Raw genomic sequence first — 24247 nt, forward strand, 5'->3', positions numbered from 1 at the left:
ACCGCTTTTATTGTTATGCGAGTTCATTTCTAATTCATATTCATTAGAAACTATGATGCCCTTTTTGTTTTATTGAACAGCATATGCGACTCTTTTCAGTTAATAAATATAATTAAATTATTGATATGCATAATAATAATGATTTTATGTGGTCTGTCATCATGTTCAGTACGCCACACTACTCCACATATCGTATGTGACTGCATGTGAATAGCTCTATTGGCTGTGTTTTGCAAGTATGGATTTTCAAATGAGAGGAAAGTTTTCTGTCCTAATTTTTGATTGGCAATTTAGTTTTTTATTTTTATTTTTATTTTTTACCTACATCGTAACATTGACTATTAATGAGAATTAAAGTGAATAGAACTATGAGAACTGAACAAACGTATTTATTGATAACTTCAAAAATGACAATGTGATTTGACTCGGCCTGAATATTAGTACTGAATATAATGTCAAATAATGTAAATCCACTCCTGTCTATTTCTAAATAAAATATATGTATATTTTTTTAAACTTCTGAATTTCTTCGAGGACTGTTGAAACAGTTACTGTCTGGTTCATTGTGTATTCAGTGTCTGCTTTGGCTGGGCAGAATGACAAATATCCTCCAAGCCCAATGGCATGTTTTAGGTCATTCAAAGAACAACAGTAAAAGAGAGGCAAACCTCCAAATATAGACCTGATGTTCAGAGCAGTGCACATTGGTTTATTCGGTTAGCTTCCACGGCCTGTCATGCAGTATGTTTCCGGGGTCACAGAAACAAAAACTACCCTACCCTGCTCTACCATATTTTCAATTTGCTGAGTGCCATTCATCCTAGTGCTCAAACAGTCAAAACAGCTTAGCACACGGAATGACAAATGCATTGCCTTTCAGTCGTGTTTGTTGTTTCATTTAATTGCGGCGATGATGGGGTTGTGCTGTTTTATGTTTACTGATAAGATTTCTGGGTCGTAGTGCTAATATAGATGACTGCCTTGTGAAATGATGTTTGTGTTGGAGTTGAAGATGTATGGATATCAAAACTAATTATGTAAGTTTGACTTCAACACCTAACTCCTTGGAATGATTCTCAATGTGCATGGTCTTGGACCTCTGTGATGTTAACTCAATTCAACAGGGTCGTTGAGAGAGCAAAGAATCATGGGTAATTCAGATGGGGCTGTATCCTCATTTTGGTCATCGAAATCCCCAAACCAAAAAAAGATCAGTCTACGGTCAGTCAGTCAATCAGTCAGTCTACCAATCTAACTATCATCCGAACTCAAGTGCCCCTGTAGTTCAGACATTTAAATAGCAATTATTGCTTCTTGTTTCACTTCACAGTAATAAAATAAAAATGTACACTGACCCTTCAAAAGTTTCAACTTCACATCAAATCTTTGCTGGTCATCCTGGATCACATGAAATCTTTTATTGAAACAATGAGGAGAAAGATCTCTTCGCAGTGGCCATTGAACTTGGTATGGCGATGTACCGGCAAAGCAGTGTCCATCTCTAGATGCAGCTTTTGCCATATTAACTATATTCAGGGCATCCAAGATTGGTCTAACAACAGTGACTGTTTTCATTGCCTCTTTGGAGATGTCAGGCAACACGCTGTGATGTTTATTTTTGGTAGTGTCCCCTTACTAACTAAATAAATTTGTTTTGGCTAACATCACCCATACCCCGCCCTTGTCATATGTTCCCATCTTCATTCATGACTGGTTGATTGAGCACCATTTGAATTGCATGCCAACTAAGAATTACTGTTTAGTATATTATGTTAATATGTCATAACCCTACCTCTAAATTCTGGCCAGGCCATGGGCCTACTGGCCCTATATGTTCCATTGTGTATGTTCTCTATCAGGGATCAGAAATTCACGGTCCTTGAGGTCCGATAACTTCTGATTTTCCACCCTCTTTTTACCAGAGAGTCAGGCGTGAAGACAGTCTGGCCAATATTTCACTAATATTTCAGCCTAATTCCTGGGAGAAAAGAAGGCCAGGGCCAGATTTGGATTTGAGGTCCAGATTTGTTGATAGCAGCTCTATACCATCCCATCCTATTTTGTATAGCACCACCATGACCTTCAGGTTGTCAAATTGAACTATACAAGGGACATTTCCCAAAGGGAATTCAAAGAAGTGCATTATAATATTATAATAATTATGCATAATGATTCATTAGTCTTGGCTTTGTTCTAGCACCAGAGCCAATGTGACTCTATAAATATTAACAGCAAAGCCTGTTGACATTCTGCTCAGCTGTTGCATATACTCGTGAACTGCAATACAAACAAGATAAATGATTAGCGCTTTTAATTTCAGCGTTTAGCTCCTTTTTGAAGCGCTCGAACGACACGTTCTGAAGGCGTAAACGTGAACTTTCGGCCGGAGCAGTCGGTCTCGTCTGCATGTCACACAGCCCCGATGAGAGGGGAGCGGCCACTTGGTATTCTGCCGGAGAGAGGCTCGCATTTCCATCCTGTCATTCGTGAGAAATGTTAATTGGACTTCTTTGATTGGGCGAGAAGAGAAGGGCGCCGGGGTTCGCCCGTTATGCGTTTGAGTTCCGTCCAGGGTCGCCCCGGTTCACCGCCCGGCCTCGCAAACTGTAATCAAACCCATACAGCGCACAAAGACGCTCATTTCAATAAATCAGCTGTTACAGTATAATCAATGTTTCTCTTAGGCACGGCCTCAGACAAACTGCGGCGAGCTGTGTACTGAACTGTAAGAGATTGGATTGGAAGCGCTACGTTTTTTTTTCTCTTCCACGCCAACCATGAAAATCAATAGACGTTTTAAATGATATGCCCCACTCTCTGGAATCGAATCCCCAGTGGCGACTGCTGCTAACAGCCTCGTACGCTGGCAGGTAATTGGCTGCAGCGTCACCCAGTAGTGGAGGGTGTCATTGGCAGGGCCCTCCACACTTCAAGGGCAAAGATACCCTCTCTGCGCCACCTGCCTGCACCAAGGGTGGTCCTGTGGTACTGCGACTGCACAGCTTAACTGGTGGGCAATGACGCTTCTGCTTGACACATTCTGTATGCAGGTTCACTGCCTCCACATTCGATGGATGAAGTTGCAGTGGGATAAGCTCACAAAAATCAAAAGTTTGGAGGCAAATTCAGCCTGGCTGTTACAAAGAGGAATATATACTCAACAGTCAGGGCTATCATAAAAAGACAGACTAACTTGAAGACTCTGAGGCAGATCATACGATATAAAAAAATTAAAAAATCAGTCTGTCCTTTTCCTGCCCTGTTTATTTGGCAGCGTGTAACGTAGTAGCTAAGGTGCATGGCTGGGACCTGGAAGGTGGTTCAAGCCCCAGTGTAGCCACGATAAAATCTGCACAGCTGTTGGGCCCTGGAGCAAGGCCGTTAACCCCACATTGCTCCCTGGATGCCGCACATTGGCTATAGACCGGATGAGGTAACAATTTTAGTGTGTTTACTTTGTGTAAACCTGTGTATCAGGAAGACAGAACAATAGCCTCCCTGCTATACAGAACCTTTGCGTTGTGCCAACATCTGCTCTAATTATTTAATGAGCCCAATCATTTAATTGATCTGACCACTTTAAGTCAAGCAGCAGACAGTAATTGTGTCTTTTGCGAAAATGTTTTACTGTCACCATACACAGGAGCGATTGCTCTGGTACACACTGTATTATACACATCACGGTGGGGGACAGAGGAACCAATAGCAGACTTAGGGGTTAAGAGAAAATGGCAGGTTTAATTAAGGCAGATGAAGGGGCAGACAGAGCGTAATCAAAACAAGTTCAAAAACCGGGAGGTCAGTCCAAACAGGGCAGAGGTACAGAGATCACAATGCAAAAGAAGAGTCCAGAGAAGAGCCAGGCAGGAGTCAAAAACCATAAAAATCCAAAACTGCAAAAAGAATAGACAGAATGCCACAAGGGCAAAGGTATGGGAACGAGGAGGCTAGAACAAGGGGGAACGAATAGAATGGCTCGGAACTCGAAATAAGGAAAAGACAAACTAGCAAAGAGACAGGTATAAATACACAGGGGAATGAGACAACCTAGGCGGGGCATGGGAGTGAGGGCAGTCTAACAAATAAACATCAGGTGAGACACATGAAAGGGCAATCATACGATGGAACGAAAACGCATTCACATAGATACACGTGTAATACAAACGACTAGGGAGTAAACAATTGAGGAATGTAGAGATAGTGGAGAGCAGGTGCAAACACTTTGCTGAATTAAGGCTGGCAATTAGAGAGCAGGGAGGCAGAGTTATAGAGCAGTCTAGAAATAGAGTTAGTATGTTAGTTATTTGATTAAACTATAAATCCCCAAAACTAGTGAATGTTAGTTTGTTAGTTAGATGAACATATTAGTGTGTTAATATAATTAGTACTGTACAAATTCTATGTTAGTCGGGAGTATAATATTAGTATATTAGTGCTATCTACAAACATAAATGGAGAGAAAGCAGGAAGTAAGAAAAGCGAGACACCCGGATAGTGAATCACGCAGTCAGGGAAGTGACTCGGGCTCAGAACTACATAAAGACACAGACATCACAGGGGAAGACGAGTGCAATGACTAATGAATGTAAACAGAAAACCAGACATGAATATGAAAAATAATACATTTACAAGAATAAGGAATTAAACAGACAGAATCCAGGATCATGACAGTACAGGCCTGCTGTTAAATGGCAAATGGCAATTGGTAAATGTCCTGTTCCAATGTGGTTTCATAAATATATACAGTAACGTCTGCAAATTACCATGCATTACAACAGTGGTATGCTGAAGAGCATATCTGAACACACACAGCATGGCAGCGATTGGCTGCCATGCAAGGCACCAAACAGCACCTCAGGAGAAGTTGGGGGTTAGGTGCCTTGCTCAGGGACATTTCCACACACCCAGATGCGGGGTCGGGAGCTGGTCATCGCTGAAATGCCACTGCCTCTTGGGCAGGTGAGCCGGCGGTTGGTGCAGTGGTGGGAAGACTGCCAAGCACTGACAGTCCAAACAGGTCAATGAATACAGGGAGTCATTTTCACCCAAGCGTTCTCATTACAGTGACACAGAGACTAGTGGCATGAGACTCTACTTTAGGCAATTAAACAAAGTTACCTTCAGGCTCTGTCTTACATAAGCGCAGGTACAACACTGAAAACAGGACGTTAGTTTATTTTTGTTTTCCTGTGTTTGTGTTCTATTCCATTCCCCTATAATTCACCACTGTGGCCATTATTCCCCCACAATGCAGTGCTGTCATAGCTATTCCCCCACAGTGCAACACTGTCACTATTATTCTCCCACAATACCACACTTTGACTGTTATTCCCCCATAATGCAATACTGTCACCATTCTTCACCCACAATGCAGCATTATCAAAGCTATTCCCCCAATGCAACACTCTCTTATTCATACACAATGCAACACTGTCACTTGAGACAATTGCAATGATAATACAGCCATAATCCTGACAATAGTTGCTATGAATATTGGGATAAATACTGCAGGATGACTCTCAGAATAAGAGAAGATGAGGGGAAAAAAATTATCTTTGTATCTGTGTAGAAACATTTGGCAATTCACAAACAAGAAAAAGATATTGAGATTTCTCAGAATTGCGAACAATGAATAATTTAAGCGTTAGTCCTAATTAACAATTACAAATCACTTCTGCGGTAATAAAATCAATCCGCCCCTACTGTCAGCACAAGCTCAGCACCCGACAGCAAAATCCCCTGATGAATATTTCAATGTGATTATTATTACGTGGGTCAAGCCTCCACTGGGGGCTTCTATGCTAATAATATTTGAGAAAGGCTGGTGGGGCCGTGTAAGCAATACACATGCAAATCCGGCGATGTTTATGCTATTTATTATGCACACAATGTTTATGTGATTTGTGCAGCCCCTGAGGTCTGGCACAGTATAAACGGTGGGCGCGTTTGATAAAGCTGTCACCAGTCAGCCGTCATTATCTAATTTTACAAAACATTTATTTTCCTGGGAGCCCGGCGAGGCCGCGAAGCGAATGGAACGGTGCCGTCTCGCCGGGAACGGCCGAATCGTTGTTTCTGTCTGATTCCTCTCTTTTTTTTGTCTGATTGCTCGCCGGTCTGTCTGTGTACCTCTCTGCCCTCTTGTTTTCCTGTGCGTCTGGCTGGTAGAAGCACCTGTCAATCATCCCGCCTGCCTGTCAACCCGTCCCTCTGGCTGACGCTCCATTTGCCTTTGAAGTTGTTTACGTGCGATCCTTCGCTCGGCAGAAGACGCGCGTTATCGAGAGTAATCGGCAGACGCGGAGGAGCGGGCTTCTGTTTGCGATGCCGGGTTTAGGTGCAGGAGTTCATCGGGTTTGTGTGAGGGCGAGTGATTTCACAGCAGTTGATGACCACTTCTCCATTTGGAACAGATATGTTAGCTGATTTTGTAGGCAAGAGCGTTATAAGCAGCTGAAGAGCAGGTCTCTATCTGGAAAGGGATTGCTCTCAGATCCCTGGGCACTCAGCTGCTTTGGATTGGGAACAGACTTGTAAAATATGCACTGAAGTATATTTAAAAAATGCACTTTTGCGAATATTTCTTCTTTTTTTTTTTAGGGTTTGCATACACCATCTCATGAACAATGAATATGAGATTAAAATACAGTCTCCATGGACCACAGTACACAGCCAAAAGAACAGAAAATTGTACTACTGTCCAATACGGACTGCACTGTAGCTCAGTTTTGTTCTCTCCCTGTGGTTTTTGTGCCTCATCATTCTCACCCACCATCTGCTCTCCCAGTGTTATGACAGTACCTTCTTTTTACCACTAGATGGCAAAAAAAAGAGCCAATCAGTAGACTTTCCGATTTGCACAGACTCTGACAGGTACCTGTTCTTGCTCTCATTTAAATCTCACTGGTGCCCCTCTTTAAACACAAGGCTTTACGCTAACCTACTTCCTGTAGAGCAAAAACAAATCTGATTAAAGACTTTCCCTCTGAAGAGAAATGGAGCCAGGTTAAGTACCTTTCGCAGAAGATTACAAAATAATCACGTTCTCAAGTCCCAGTTTAATCAAGGGAAATCTTCCAACATGGGGTTCTAGTGTCTGAGAGTGCTTCTACCCAGCTTCATCTGCAGTTATGACACCAAGTTTGAATTCACTTTCAGGCACTTTACAGTTTGAGGATATTTTCTCAGTAAGGAAGGTTGTAGAGTCTGTATATGTGTTAATAAAATATCTGCAGATTTTACACCCTGTGTTTCATGAACCTGAGTTACTTTTGGAGATATAAAATCTTGTTTTTTTTATTTTTATTTGCAGACAGGAACTATGGGATACATTTTACAGAGTTTGTATGAGGGGGGGTTCAAAGTGTTCTCGGGGGACATAACTTTGGTTCTGTGTGTAAATTGAATCCAACAGTTAGTCTGCATCTGTACTGTGAGTGACAGGCACTCTAAGGCCCGGTCTCCACCAAACAGCTGAGACATGACAGGACGTTTTAGAACAGCTTTAGAAGAAGATTTTATCGATGTGAGCTGTCCAGTTTTAGAACTTCGGCTCTTGGCGGCTGGCGTTTCGAAAACTAAGCATGTCAAGTCTTAAGCCCGGAGTTTTAGAACAATTATGATTTTACGTTACAGTTAACTCGGGTCGTCATGGAAACAGTTGTTTATTTGTTTGCTCTGCGTTTCGGTGTGGACTGCCCAGTCCATACTTGCGGACGTTTCGAGATTTAAACAAGGATGTTTCGAGATTTCTCTAGTCTTGTTTCGTCTCGTCTGTTTGGCGGAGATTGGGCTTAAGGCCAGAGCTGAGACATGGCATGATTACAGCAGACTCTTGTGCAACACTTTCATGTTGTAGCAACATGAACAATGTATACTACAGTGTGCATTCATGTGTGTCAGGTGAACAAGTGGACATTGTTAATCTTTATGTATGCAGGTATTGTGCAGTCCGCAGGTATTTGGACAGTGGTGTACTCCAGCAAATTGTATTTGAAATAAAACAAAGACTACAGGGTTAAATTGTGAAACTATCACCTTTAATTTGAGGGTATTTACACCCATATTGGGTGATTCATGTAGGAGTTACATCCCATAAATAGACCCCCCATTTTTGGGGTCCAAAAGTAATCGGACAGTTGGTTTGCAGGTTTATTTGGTAATTCTGCCTGTAGTCATACAAGGGGATGTTCCTCTCACTGTAGGACCATGTATGTACATTAATTCTTGCTTCGCTGAAGGTCAAACATATTTATCTGATTTCTACAAAAATGGCCTCCATCCCTAACGTGTTTTGTCTTCAAAGTCACACAGTAAAATGCACAGTGTTAAATCAACTGACAAAGTACATTTCACTCTGCTGGAATACATTTTGCCCTCGCTAGATTAATATAAACTGTTAGACTGCATGGATATAAAACACTGTTTGTATTAACACTGACCGTTCTACTGTACACAGGAACAAATGATTTGTTTTCACAAGGCAACTGCATGTCCTATAATATTTCTATATTTAGGGAGCCTTCCTGTCTGGAAACATCCTTTCCTTCTGAACTACCATCACCGCAATGCACCATTCAGTCTTACCTTCTGAGTCATTAAAGCATCATGACTCATTAGCACGGGCTGCAGCATGTGGCAGACACATTAAGATCATAACAGTTTGACAAGTAAACAATGACAACAGAAAACCCGCACACAAAAAATAAACAAGTCTCACAAAACATTGTGTTTAATGCCGTTGTTTTCATTCAGAAAGGGATTTATCTTTTAAATATGCCACACGTGTCACGGTAATAAAAACGTTTCTGACTGCGCCCTGCTTCCTGCCAGTAACAATGTTTGTGCGATTATTTTTCTGGGATTAGGATATTTTTCCTGTAGAACGTAATATGGGCAGAAACTTTAACTTCTTTTAATCATGGGGAAAAATGAACAAGTGCGTACACGGTGGAGATCCTGTTAGCCTGGCTGGAGTGCAGTGCTTATTTTTACAGTGTCCTGGATTTGAATGGTTTATTTTATTTAGCTTAGCCAAACTCCCAACGTCTGCCAGAGGAGCTGGGCCTGAACCCTCAGAAACAGATGTGGAAGAGCAGAACTCGGCTGGGTGTGCAATCGATGAAAGGAGTCAAACTGTATGCAGATTTGTTTTCGCTTTACAGGAAGTAGGTTAGCGTAAAGCTATGTGTTTAAAGAGGGGCATCAGTTTTTAAATGAGAGGTGTACGTTTGTGTGTGTGTGTGTGTGTGTGTGTGTGTGTGTGTTTGTAGGCACAGCTGTAGCCTTTATTCTGCCCGGTATCGGTTGGAGATGGAGGATGTGCTGGAGGTTGTGATTGGGGATCACTTTGGCGGTCCTTGTATGGATGGTGAACTAGGTGCCCATTTTGCCAATGCCCAAATCTGGCCCTGCGTGTGTGTGTGTGTGTGTGTGTGTGAGAGAGAGAGAGAGAGAGAGAGAGAGAGAGAGAGAGAGAGAGAGAGAGAGAGAGAGAGAATAAGTCACTTCAACAGGTCTGTTATTACAGTTGAAAAACAGCCGGACTTGATAGTTTATGGCAATGCTACTGTTGTGTTCAAGTGTGGATGTGTTCACTTCATCAAACAATCAGCTTTGCAGAATGCACTCATTCACATTTATTAATGCGTGTGTCAGTGAGAAAGATGCCTTAAACTCCACTATCCATTTCAAAAAGAAAGTTACTTTAAAGTTAACAGCAAACAAACATCAGTCACATTACTGCAGATGGGAAACAACATTTCATTGCTATGCAGTAATGAAACCATTATTATGTCTGCAAAATGCAAACAATAATCTACGTCAATTCGAGGGAAGTTTGTAATTGCTTTATTTGATTAAATTAAACCCTCCCTGTTTGAACTAATTGGTCCTGGTTCACAGCTTGTATTAATGAGTTACATTTTCCCCTCATTAAAAAAGAGATTGGGGAATAGAAGTCTGCCCGTTTGTTTGTGGGAGCGGCTTTTCCTTTTCATTTATTTTCTCTTTTCCTAAATCTATTCAAGGTGTAAACATTAATCAAAAACATGCAAGCCGACACTTCCCCTCTGAGCTACTTGGGAACATAAACAATCTCCTTTCTAATGAACTGAAGACTTACGTCTCCCAGGACCTCTCTAACATCTCTGCAGCTGTAGGGGCATCTCTATTGAAACTCAAATGACTGTATAACGATGTACCACTGAGCTAGCGTAGCTCTCTGGTCTTGTCGATAGCAAAACAACACAACTAATGACAATAAGAGGAAGAAGAATGCACATGAACATGGCACTATCCGACAAAGAAAACAAGAGAGGGAGAAATGTAAGCAGTCAGTTTCCCTCACAGCTGTGCTGGAACAATATGTGGAATGGGTCTACTACCCTCGTGTGATAGCACTCAGACAGAATGTGCTTCACTGATGTATGCTACTGGCTTGTCCTTTTATGTATGTTTGTGTGTGCATGTACATGTGTGTACGCAGTGAAATGACCAGTGTTAACTCAACAGGGCGACATTGGCTCAGGCGGTAAGAGCAGTCAGCGGGTTGCCGGTTCAATCCCACCCTGGGTGTGTCGAAGTGTCCCTGAGCAAGATGAGCTGGTTGGTACCTTGCATGGCAGCCAATCGCCGTTGGTGTGTGAGTGTGTGTATGAATGAGTGAATGAGAAGCATCAATTGTGCAGCGCTTTGGATAAAAGGCATTATATAAATGGCAACCATTTACCATCAACTCTAACACAGTACACCAGTAGGGGCTATATGGAGTTGTGAATGTGTCCCATGTGTCCTGTATAGTGATTGTGTATGTGTGCCTTTGTCTGTATGATGTGTCTTTTTCTATTTTGTTTGCATGCATGAATGTACCTAAACTGTTCCACTAGGATCGCAGTATGTCTGCACCAGAGGAAAGATGGAGGGAAGCCATAGTTAAAAAATCATTAAATAAATCTAACTTCGACAAAGCTGTTGCACTCATCTTGGAGAATGAGGTTATTCAGTTGGCATACCTAAATGGAATGAAAAGCATATAGTGAAATACTAATGCATTTCAGCTGTATAGCTCTTTGTCAGGGTGTGACAAACTAGTATGCTTTGAGCCTTATTGAAATAAGCCTCGTTTAATTTAATCTTTTCTTCAAGATGACTGTGGCTTTCTTTCAGCTATCCTCAAACAAGTTCACTCGGCTCACTCAGTGAACACCCCATTTTGTCTTTCATCTAAGCTACCACTTACCTGAGTATCTTTTACCATCTACCAGCACTTGGCTCATGTTGATTTGGACGTAGAAACCATGAAATATAATGATTAAATGCCCACAAAGCGCAGGGTAATGCTCCACAGAAGTAAAGCCGAGAAAAGAATGGGGATGAAAATAAAAAGCAGAGGGGCAACATTTTTCAGGATTCAATAAGACTTTCTCAAGCAGATTAAAAACGTCAAAGGGAGAGAGGACGCAAAATGGCTGAGCGTTCCGCAGGTGTCGGTGAAAGGAAGCAGCGGGCTAGCGCGGCGGCTATGAGATACGCCGTTTCTGAGGGGATTTTCCAGAAAAGCAGCGGGGATTATGGCAGTCGGCATTCCCGCTGCTCTTACAGCGACCCTTTTGCCTTCAGAACGGGGGGAGCGTTCGGGGGCTCCGATTAAACGTGCTGTGGCTGCCCAGCGCGCCATTTCACTGACATCTGCCGGGTATCCGAGGACCCACGGAGACTGTGTCTTATCGGCCTCTCTCTCTTTCTCTCTCTATCTCGCTCTCCTCTGTCTTTCTTTTCTTCCTCCGTTACGGCCCCTCGCGCGATGACACGGCTCCCCTGCCACCCCTGGTGAGACTGCCTTTCATTGTGCCGGGATGAAGTCCACCGGCCGAGAACGAGGCCAGGTCGGCCCCGTCTGTTTACGTTTGCCTGGTGCCACTGCCCGCTGTGAAAGTAAAATGGCCTTCAGACTCTGGGGAGATGGAGAGGGAAAGAGTGTGTGTGTGTGTGTGTGTGTGTATGAGAGCGACAGAGAGCGAGAGAGAGAGAGAGAGAGAGAGAGAGAGAGAGCAAGAGAGAGAGACATACTGCACAGTAAATGAACTCTTTTTTCAAAATCTACTTCTGAGAAAAAAAAGGTAATTACTGTTATAAAGCTTTAGCAATGTATACTTGAAGATACACTTGTCACGGACTGATTGAAGGATAGTGGGAGTGAGAGAGAGCACCTTAATTATGCCTATAGTTAATAAAATATTGTAAGTAGTTTTCCACTTTAAAGCTACTTTATAGTGTTGACCCTTGAAGTGCCAATTGGACACTTACCCTTAATTGTATCTTCCTTTGTGAAAATAAGGGTGACAAGGAAGATCCCAGGAGTACTGGTCTAGGATAGGACCCTGAGGAGGGCCACTTATTTAAACTTTGTTCCGCCTGAGAGAAACTTTGGGAATGCAGGCCAGCAATGAGCACAGTGTAGGGATAATTTCTTTTGCCTTGGCAAGGGCTTCCTATACATCATCCCTCTGAATCCTCCCCTCACTGCGAAATTCAGCTACCACATAGCCCACACAGGCCTGCTTTTAACTGTGTCACTAGATTTTCCCTTTTCTGCCACAAACTAAACCGATTCAAGCTATAACCTGGAGGTGCCATATGCTACAATACGAATATTATGAAATAATCAACATGATCTTGCACCGATTTTTCATGCCCTGAAAATCAGTTTGCAAATACCAAATACTGGATAAACGCCACCCCACGACGACATTCTTCAATTGCAAGGAGAAATATAATATAATGTATTATTTACAAATAATCTTTGAGCAAATGGCCAAATTCGTATGCACACTTTCGAGTGCCTCAGTTTTGGTTGGGGAATTAGAGTGTACTGATAACTTCAATGACTAGGGGTGAATATTCAGATTTCGGAAATCAGAGGCCAATTTCACTGGTCAGAACATTTGGTCACAGGTCGTTGAATTAGTGTGAGACTAGGCTGGAACTGATACCAGTTTATACATTGCATACAATGCATCAGGTAAGAGTTGACTCAGCCAACATTCAGCTAGGTAAGAGTTGATTTGGCCCAAATTCAAATAACATTTTCCTTCACTTTAACTACCAATGAAACATGTTTTTCTCATAGAATACAGTATTGGTTGAGAAATCACTCAAATGTTGGCATAAACAGTGTGAATGTGAATTGAATTCAGGCTGTATTCTGTAGTATCATATTTGAGACTGAATGGGAGGAACAGAGTCAACTCTTATGAAGAGAAAAATGGCAGCTGTTCTGATCTTTGCAATACAGGGTAAATTAAATGTAAGCCAAAATTAAATGTAAGCCAAACTTTGCCCGTACTTCACGCTCATGCACAAATATGATGCTGATACAAGAAAGGTGGTGGAAAGGGCGCTCAATTGAGCGATAGAAACGCAAATCAAAATGGCTGCCCTCCAATTTCCATGGTATTGGTACAAGAGAGAGCAAAGTTCCATGACAAATAGCTCCTTCAAATTAGCACAAACAGGGAGGTACATGTAAACAAATCTTTGTGGACAGAAGCCCTTGTAAATTTGCAGTTGCTGCAGTTGATTTGAAGCTGGCAGTGTTGTGAGCAAACAATATGTTTGTTTCAGAGGAATGCACAAGTGATCCAAAAGCCACAGTCTCCGTCTCGCCGATTGGCTAAGTGATCCAAGGGTCATTTCTGATGACCGAGGTAGAATCTAGTGTTTTGATTTTCCAGTGTCTTCTCATTATTCGTACTCCCGTCATTCCATCGACAAATGAACAGCTGACATAAGAAAGCAGGACTACTGCATTAAGAAGAGGAAGACTACACAGTTACAAAGGTCTGTTTCTGTGATAAAACCCCTGGAAGCAACAGCAGACACCTGTGAATCCCACTTCACATCATGGCCTCAAAACATTATTGATACACCATCATGCTCATTGATTGATTGATTGAAAATCTTTATTGACAATATAAAAAATATTTTCTTTATTCTTAATAGTAATAATTTGTTATTTAGCGGATGCTTGATAACGACTAAGCAGAGGACAATCCCACCTGGAACAATATGGGGTTAAGTTCCTTGCTCAAGGGCCGAACAGCTGTGCAGATCTTATCGTGACTAGACCAGGGATTGAACCACCAACGTTTCGGGTGCCAGTCATGTACCTTAGCCACAAGGCAAGTGGCTGCTCCTATTTCTTCATTACAAAAACATGTTTATATAATATTTTGTCTTATTATTTTAGTATTATGAAAGAAAGCTTTGAAAGTACACTTGAAATGTACACTTTTTGGTGGAACTAAGAATAGTAACTGTGGGTACAACAGGGAAACGCAGAAGCGAGATGGCTTCTTTACATGGTTGCAGGGGGGATGATACAAGTGTGGGGACTGATTCAACATAAATTGAAGGGACTATGGATAATGGGTCAATATATACAGTAGTGAGTACAGTACTGTATAAAATTAAGGTATAGCTTGTGATTGTGTGTGTGTGTGTGTGTGTGTGTGTGTGCATGTGCCTGTGTGTGTATTTGTGTCTAGTGACATCTCATCATAAAGGAGAAAGGGATTTTGTGCATGAGATTTAACAAATGAATATGAAAAAGTCAAAGGCGGCCTGTAGCGTAGTGGTTAAGGTACATGACTGGGGCACGCAAGGTCGGTGATTCGATCCCCGGTCTAGCCACAATAAGATCCACACAGCCATTTACCCTGCTCCAGGGGAAATTGTCTCCTGCTTAGTCTAATCAACTGTATGTCGCTGCAATGTACAGTTGATTAGACTAATGCCATTAATGTAATGTAAGATAGAAAATATCTACAGCACCTCTGACTGAACACCCAGGTGAGATGCTTCACAGTACCCGTTTGCCAGCCACTGGAGTTTATTGGGCTTCGACTCATTAAACTCTGGGGGGTTGACCTCAGTGTATACTTGGAACTAATTACTCTGGACTGTGGCCAGCAGCAAACTGGCTGTTTATATTTCATCTTCATATTTCCAATGCTGGCTTCAAAGCATTATTTTAGAGCAGAATATGGAAAATAATTATGTCTTAATTTTCACATGCATTCAGTAAAAGCTGTTTCCCTCATGAATAAAATATGTTGTTATAATTCAGTTGTATAAGTTCACTTAGTTGATCGTAAAAAATTATGAAAAAATGATAAACACTGAAATATCTTGTTAATGCGAAATTAGATATATAACCTTTGTGTTAATGTAATTTCTAAAAATTATAACTGGCTAAATTTGCATGGCCACGTTGCTTGGAGACTACTTCTGGACATTTTATCAACAGCCATTACTTTTTCATTTCTGCATGTAACAATAACAGCAACGTTTTATACATAGCTCATCATTCCGGACATCATAACATTTGGGATATATTAATGTTATGTAAAAGACAGTAGTCATGTTTTGTACATTGTCACATATACTTTGCATGCAATGATTGCTTGGAGTCGCAAGGAGTATTTTCTCTGCTGTTGCGCTGCCAGCCCTGTACTGCATCCATCTTCAACTCCTGCTTGTTTTGAAGGCGAGTTGCCTAGTTCTCTTCAGTTTTTCAGTTGGATTCAGTTGGACACTGGCAAATTTAACATGTCCCTCCTGAAAAAAATGAGATTATTTAATAAAAGGCTTCTCACACATATTATGAAATCATATGCTACGATCTCATTACTGAAGTATTACATTTTTGTTAGAGGCTAATTAAGGGACAGAAGCGGAATTTGTGGGGCCGCTGTGGGTTATTTGTATAAGCATACAAAATTTAGGAATATTGCATTGCCAGCATGTTGTCCATGAATGACTCTAAAGCAGCTAATCGTAGTTTGATTTAATGCTGCCAGTAGTCCTGTAAGATATTAAATTATCCCGTCATTTTAACAGGAAAAGATTCCATGCTATTACCCTTGCCAGAGTTGGATGCACTACGTAATAAACCATGGGTGCCAATAATTATGGAACCTTGATTTTCACCAAATCCATTTCTTATTAAATTAATGTTTGATTTTTGATGTTTCCATTGAAACATGATGCACAAAATGTTTTGCATGTTCAGCGTTTTGAGTTCATCTCAGTAATCATATTGTTTCTTTTTTGCGCATTGCGAGTCAGGGGTGCCAATAATTCTGCAGCCCACCATATTTCTGGTCCCTATGGGTCACCCCCATCTTTAATTGCACTTTTCCTTTTGCCAGTGTTGGACATCACAGCTATAAAATCAACAGGGTTTGGCCACAATCCCTGGTAGCACGGTGGTCCTGGGTTTGAATCCCAACCGGGGCCTTTCTGTGTGCAGTTTGCATGCTCTCCCCGTACCTGTGTCGATTTCCTCCATCTCAGACTCTGTGCTTCCCAACTGTTGCTGTGCTGCTTGGGCCTGTATGTTAAAGAAGATGGCAAGTCAATGTCAAAATAACAAACACAGCAATAATTAATGTAGTGGACATCATATTTAAACAAGGACTAGTTGGTGCTTCCAGTGCACAGGAGACTTGGTGCTGTGTAATAATGATACATACATTAAAATGCTGAAGGGATCATATTATCATTAGGGAACACCTGGATTATTGCTGAAGCCAATAAAGGTTGTTCAGTTCTAGTGTTCATTTAAAGGTGAATTATAATAGAGCTCAATGGAGTATGAAACCTATCTACAAGTGCAGTCACTTAATTATGTGTTGTAACAAATTAGGTCATACTGTTTCCACTTTTCCTTACCCTGTGTATCTGTGTTTGTGTATTTATTTTTAATCTATTTAATATTTATATTGTAAATATTTGCACTTTACAGTATATTCATTACTTTGACTGCAGCAGTTACACTGTTTTGCCATTTGCAATCGGAATGCAAATATTCAAGTAATAGACACATTCAGAGAAAAAAATTGTCCTTTATGGCCCCTGACTCTCCTCTATGTAAATATTTTGGGCAGAAAACTGTCAAGCTGCTTCTGAATCACAGGTCAAGATATTGTGTGCATAATACATCAAAACAATTCAAAGGTTTTCATTTAGATAAAAATACTGGCTGTATTTAATCAGATTACACTACTTTCTGTATGTCCCAAGTGACCATCATTACAATTACTATATTGTAATTTGGCGCTATTTATTTATTGATTCATTTATTTACTTGGTGCAAATATAATTCAACCAAATTAAATACATTGTTTTGTGTAAATACATTTGAATGTGAACACAAATGCAAAAAAAATGTATTATGGCTTTCATTTATTTTATTGTTCATGAGTAATTACTGTAAAATAGTTTTTTAGGCAGAGTTCTGCTTTCTATTTCAATGTGATGAATGACTCAATAGCTGGAGAATTACAGAGGGGTTTTTCCCATTTCTGTTTTATTGACCTTTTGCTATTTTTCCATATAAAGTATCCCATAAAATATAAAAGGCAAAATATATCAAAAATTAATTTGTAAATCACCAGCTACTTTGGTTAAGAAGCACCAAGTAAAATGTGGTAGGTATATCTATACTATACACTAAGTTAAATTGTGGGTTAAATAAATGTAATACAGCATTTAAAATTGCTTCTGATCATTGTTTCATATATTTGAAATATATGAAACTACACTGTAAAAAATGAAAGGTTCATAAAATAACCCGATACGTTCATTTAGGAACTCTTCCTCTGTCACCCGTTCATATTTGAGATATTTCGAAAATTATCTACCAAAAGGGTTCTCCTCAGCATTCTAGGGTTGCTTTATTATTGCTGGAATAACCTTATGAAATTAAGTTGCTATTTCTGGGATGCATTCTAAACATTTATTTAATTGTCATGGACTATAGATTTATTGATATGTACTCATTTTTGTTTTATATATTCTAAACAATGCATAATTTTTTATGTAAATTGAGGAACCCCTAAAACTTCTTCCTATAACTGTTAATTTTCAGAGGGTACAGTAGTTCTAAAAGCTAAATATAATAGCTCACAATTGACCTATCCAGCCCAAATTGCCCTTTTCAGCTTTGGTGCCTCCCTTAAATGTTAATGTTTTTGGCCCAGGTCTGTGCAACATTTCTTTTCTTTGAACACCATACACATATAGTCAAACATCAGATGAATCTGGCCTTTCATGAATTACATTTAAATCTGGATTAATATCCAGTGAATCACACACACACACACAGAAGTGCTGTAATGCATAAACATGAATTTCAAATGAAGATTAACCATTTAAAAAAAAAAAAAATGCAACCAATCCTTTGTGAACCTTCATAGCACATTATATAGCTTCATTTTAATGTGTTTTACCGGAGCAAAAAGGTGAAAGTTCGTTTATGGATTTTCACTATATTATCCATACACATTGAGCCATCCCTTGATTAATTGTGACATTAATGTATCACAGATTATTTTCCGATCACAGATTTGTATTATATGGTGATGAACTTTTCCCCCCTTGAGGAAACTTCTGAAGTAATCCAGATTGACATGGAAAGATGAGAGATCAACAGTGACCTCATCCCCCAAAAACACCCCCAACCCCCCCCCCCCCCCCAACACAACCCCCCCAGCCCCTGGCAGGGGTCAAGGTGTCGGGATTAATCCCCAAAAAAAGCTTCCATTAGAACCCAACAGCGGCTGGACTAAAGCCAGCCGAAGAGATACTGATCGAGAAGCTCTGAGAATCAGACAATGTGACCGGGAGATTACCGCGTCATGGCCAAATGCCGTCACTGCTGTCTGTCGCCAGCGCAACGGGAGCTGACCCTCGAAAGAGGGGGCAGAACAACGGGCAAACTTCTCCCTTCACCTCCCCTCCACCCACCACCTCCTCGCCAACACAGGACCGAAATGTAATGGACTGAGCGTTCTTGTTGCGACACGCAGGAGGTCGTGTTTATCACCAGACGAACCGTCGGAATGAGAGGTGTCGGAGGGCAGGAGGTTGTGAATAAATCAGAAGTGTGAAGATAAATTGTATGGACGTTGCGTCACTGTGGGTACACTTTGGTGGGTCAAAAAAGGGACAGAGCGGGGGGTGGGCATGGTCGCCGGGTTGGCGAAATCTCACATGAGGGGATGTGACAGGTTTGGGACCGTGCAAACAGCCATGGAGCTGATGAAAGAGGTGCTGCTGAGAGTAAAATAAAACTTTTCAGACATGCAATTCTCTGACTTATCATTAACCTATTATTCTATCATGAACTGTTATTATTATTATTATTATTATTATTATTATAAAAGCAATAACATATAATACATTAAGTAAAACAATAATTTGTGATGGCGGCACGGATGGTGCAGTGGGTAGCACTGCCGCCTCAGCAAGGAGGTCCTGGGTTCGAATCCCCGTCGGCCGGGGCCTCTCTGTGCGGAGTTTGCATGTTCTCCCCGTGTAATTTTTTTACAGCACTTTTTGCGCATTTTTTTCAAGGGTACCAATAATTCTGGATCCCATTGTAAAATATATACTGCAGAAAAATGTTTAAAAAATAAGTATAGAAATATTCCCACTGTAAGAAAAATATTTCATAAATATTAAAGTAAGATAAAAGCCAGCTTTAAAAAAAAAAAAATGCTAATATGTTTTTATATGCTGCTGTAAATTCCATTTTTATTTCTGAATCTTTGCTTGGGGATTTCATGTAAATGAGACCATACTATTGAAAGTTAATTCCAGTTAAAGCTAGAAAAAAAAAATGACCAGGGTTTCAATCAAACACAATTGATTTGCCAAGTACAGTTAACATTATGCTATGTATTCATACAAAATAATTTAAAATCCTTTGATGTGATGCATTTTCTTTTGGATTATTTATTTTGTCATGGCATGCAAATGAATGATGAAATGACAATTGCATGTACTATAAAGGTTAACACTATTTAACAGTAATTAACTACATATGTTTTTAACAGAATGTGCAGTTAATTTTAAGTCAAACAACAACAAATACTTATTGAGCAGCGACTGCTTGCAATTACAGTAATCTCTCACATTCCCTTCAAATATCGATATCTACTGTAAGCAAATATAAGAAAACTACAGTGGCACTAATTCCCTTCCCAAAAACGTATGCAGTGGCATAGAATATAATAATAATATTTATTTGTATTTGTACCTTACCATACATAAACAGCTCAAAGTGCTTTATATAAATTCTGAATATGAAGGAGAGATTCCTACCTGTTTTCCTAATGTAAGACCAGATGAACAGCTTTGAATTATAGGTACCCTGCTGTTTTTTCAGGTCAATGATTGGCCAATTTCTTTTTCAACTGCAGCTTGTGAGAATGAAATAGGTGTGCCTGTCACGTTGAATTTAAACTTAAGCCGTTCTGTGCCAGTTTTTAATATGATCATTTTTTTCATGGCGAGCAAGCATTTTAGTGATTTAATGAACGATCACATTTCAGAGTCTTTAGTCTTTTAGTTTATGTCTTTCATAGTTCCCTTTTCTTTATTAGTTGTCATATGCGACAACCACCATATGTCATTTATCCATTTTAACATATACACTCACCAAGCACTTTATTAGGAACGTTTATTACACCAATTTATTCATGCAATTATCTAATCGACCAATTATGTGGCAGCAGTGCAATGCATACAATCATGTAGATACGGGTCAGGAGTTTCAGTTAATGTTCACATCAACCATCAGAATGGGGGAAAATGTGATCTAAGAGACTTTGACCGTGGAATGATTGTTGGTGGCAGACAAGGTGGTTTCAGTATCTCAGAAACTGCTGATCTCCTGGGATTTTCACGCACGCTAGTCTCTAGAGTTTGCAAAGAATGGTACAAAAAAAAAATCCAGTCAGCAGCAGTTCTGCTGACAGAAATGCCTTGTTAATGAGAGACATCAGAGGAGAATGGCCAGACTGGTCAAAGCTGACAGGAAGGTGACAGTAACGCAAATAACCACACAGAACAGTGGTATACAGACAAACATTTCTGAACAGACAATGCATCATAACTCTAATTGGATAGGCTACAGCAGTAGAAGTCTAAAAAATAAGTCAAATAAATACCTAATATATACTTCATATAAAGTGCTCAGTGAGTGTATATTGTATGTGCTAGTAGAGTATGTTTGTATGATTACGTATCATTTCTCTTTATGCAAAGTCAAATATTAAAGTGTAATAGTATGTATATCTCAAAATGGCTAACTTGTGCACGTACTGTAAAATGCAATGTAATAGAGTTTATTTAGCACTGAAAATGCTACTGTGTATGCTGACTAAGGAGAGAACCGCTTGAAGTAAAATACATACACAAATATGGCTTATTTGTAAAAGTATAAAGCAGAAATGATAAAGTGAATAGGTATATACCTGTGAGATTAATAAAGTCACTTGCCTGTTGAACGGAGATGGGGCGGGGGGGGGGGGGGTAATGTGGCTCTAGTGGTTCCTAATTAATTCCACATCTCCCAGGGCATGGGCTTGGCCAGAAGCCCAGAACTCCTTACATGATTACCACTGCATAATGTGCAACACAGCAATTGCCCACATTCTGCACTTTGAGAAAATGAGCTTACCCAGCATGCCTTTCTCCTAGAATAGTTTAGGTTGATGGGAAAAATGGAATAAAAGTGGTCGAAATGTTTCAAGACAGATTTCTCATAATTCCCCTCGCACCACTCAACAACCTTCCACCCCTCTGCTTACACATATGGTCCAACGGACCATAATTACATTTCTTTAGGCCTGGTTAAATTTGCGTTTCTCTCACCGTGGCATGCCGAAACCCAAGCTACAAGTGAACCAATGGGGTTAATCCCCCGTCCTGGCTGCAGCCAGTGAGGAGAGAGGTCATCTGGAGTTTACCAATGGTGGTGCTCTATGCTCTGTTCTGGGAATGACCCTGAGAGCTGGTCACCGTGACATCTAATGGGAGAATGAGGCTGCCCTGACATGTCACATGCCTGTAGGTGTTTCCCGCCTTGGTGCTCGGTCGAATTATGTACTTCAACCACTCGGCGAAAACAAAAGTGAACGGTTGATATTTATGAATGTTTTGTCTGTGTCTGGTGGTGTGAATCGGTGTGGAAAAGATGATGAAAATGTATTTTTATTTTATTTTTGGTACATTGTTATGCCCAGGGGACTTAGAAGGAAAGGTTCTCTGTAATTGCCTATACATTTTAGAATGGAATGTGTGTGTATGTTTTATTATTATATCTGTCAAGAATGTCATATTCCTTGTCTTTATTTATTTTAATATTCCTCGTCTTTATTTGCATTTTGTGAGATTTTATTCATTTTTCTGAGTGCGGGTGCTAGCATTCTTCCTTTGTCACTCTCTGTGTCAATTTAACAAAACGGAACATAATTGAAGTAATGAGTACTAATGGAGCGGAACTTCTTTGCAAAAAATCTTTCCTTCCACATACATGTTTCCGAACATGGGAACGGGTTATTTTTATCTTACTCTGATGAGGTCTGAAATTTCAGAGCGTTGGAATGCCACAGATCCTACTGACAAGAATTATTTGAAGAGCATTTTACATGCTGTCACTCAGCAGACCCTCTCCACCAGAGTGACTTACAAAGTAGAAGGAATCTAAGATCACTGCTTATATTCAGCAGTTAATGTCATTAAAGGCCTTTTTCATTTCTCCCCCAAAGCTATGAGAAATAACATTCTATGTGGTTCGCAAAATTCAAAATTCCAACTTCTGTTTGCACTGTAATGTATATGCTGGCTCCACACTCTCCATGAGACTCGCAGAAATATTTGGTCATCGTTTCATCACTGCAAATATAACTGTTTCGCTGCCATGCCCCAAGTGTTTATTTGATTTTACTGCCGTTGCCATGAGCTATCATAGATTAAGTCTGTTTGGCTGCAGCGGTTCTGTTTATTTGACCGGGCTTGGGGTGCATTTCTTACTGTCTTTTTCCCAGCATTGGATTTATTTAAATATTATGTTATTATTTCTTTGTTTTTTATCCACATCGACTCACCGCGTAATTCATACTCCATACCAGCAGATGAAGATACGACAGGAATGAAGCGCAAATGCGAAAGACAACATTGAAACTCGCAAACCAGCCAAAATATTTTAGAAATGACTTCAAAGGAAGAAAGTTATGAGTAAAAACACAACAATAAAAAGCATTTGCCCGTTTTTGGTGCCTGACTGAATCACTGCTGTTCTCAACAGGCGAAAGCGGGCAGCAGTTAACTCCCTCATCGTTTATCAAGATTGCATTGCTACAGTGCTTGCAAGCCCAATGAAACTACTGCTGTCCTTCTACATATGTCTGAGTCTCCCCTACATAGTATAATAATAATACATACTAAAACACTGAGAGAAATTCAAACCCGGCCCCGGGACCCTGTGCATTAGAGGGTAAAGCATTTCCAGGCTGCAGCAATGCAAACTAAAACCCTACTTTTAATCCGAAGCTGAACGTTTGACCCTCGCGTTGTCATAGGGTTTAGAACCGGATAGATCCAAATGCGGCAAATGGTGTTTATGTGTAATTGTGAGGCTTCAATTCATCATTCTGTGTCTATTTCTGCCTGGGGCAGCGAATAAGTGTTTATCAGCTCTAGTCATCTTTCTGAAGGTAATTGCAGTTCAAAGGATCATAAAAAATGAGTATTTCACAGATTAGATACAGTATGATCCATTTACAAATTGACTGTAGCAATTTAGGTTAAGTAACTCTTTCTGGTGTATAAAAGCCAAGCCCAATGCCGTGTGTTTGTATTCACATAAACGTTTCATGAATATGCATGGCATGTGATTTTAAAACACGTTCATTAGTCATTCATTCGTATAAAGGAATGGAAAATCATATTAGTATATATGAGTAAATTGTCATGAACAAAACAAGTTTGGTCATATGGCGATGCTAGTGTCAATATTTCAAAACAATGTAATTACTATTACAATGCCAGACTGCTTATTTGTGTGTATTCATAAATAATGAAACATTTTTGAATACACATGTTTCAATTTGCATTAGCCTAGTTTGAAAAGTTTTTTTAAATAATGATATCCTCATAAACGATTAGTCTTAATAATAATAACAATAATAATAGCATACAAAGAATCTAGACTGATTCAGTGCTTAAACACAATGTTTGTCCTGCATAAATGACCGAACCAGAAATATGCTGAGAAGGACAGTGAGCTCTCTTGTTTCTGTAAAGGGGCCCCCCCATTCTCGAATGTAGAAGTCATTAGGTCCTGATTACATAGCCAGCTTGTTCAATACAACTTGCTCCAGTGGTTAAGCAAAAT

Source organism: Conger conger, chromosome 3, assembly GCF_963514075.1.
Source record: "Conger conger chromosome 3, fConCon1.1, whole genome shotgun sequence".
Lineage (NCBI taxonomy): Eukaryota > Metazoa > Chordata > Actinopteri > Anguilliformes > Congridae > Conger > Conger conger.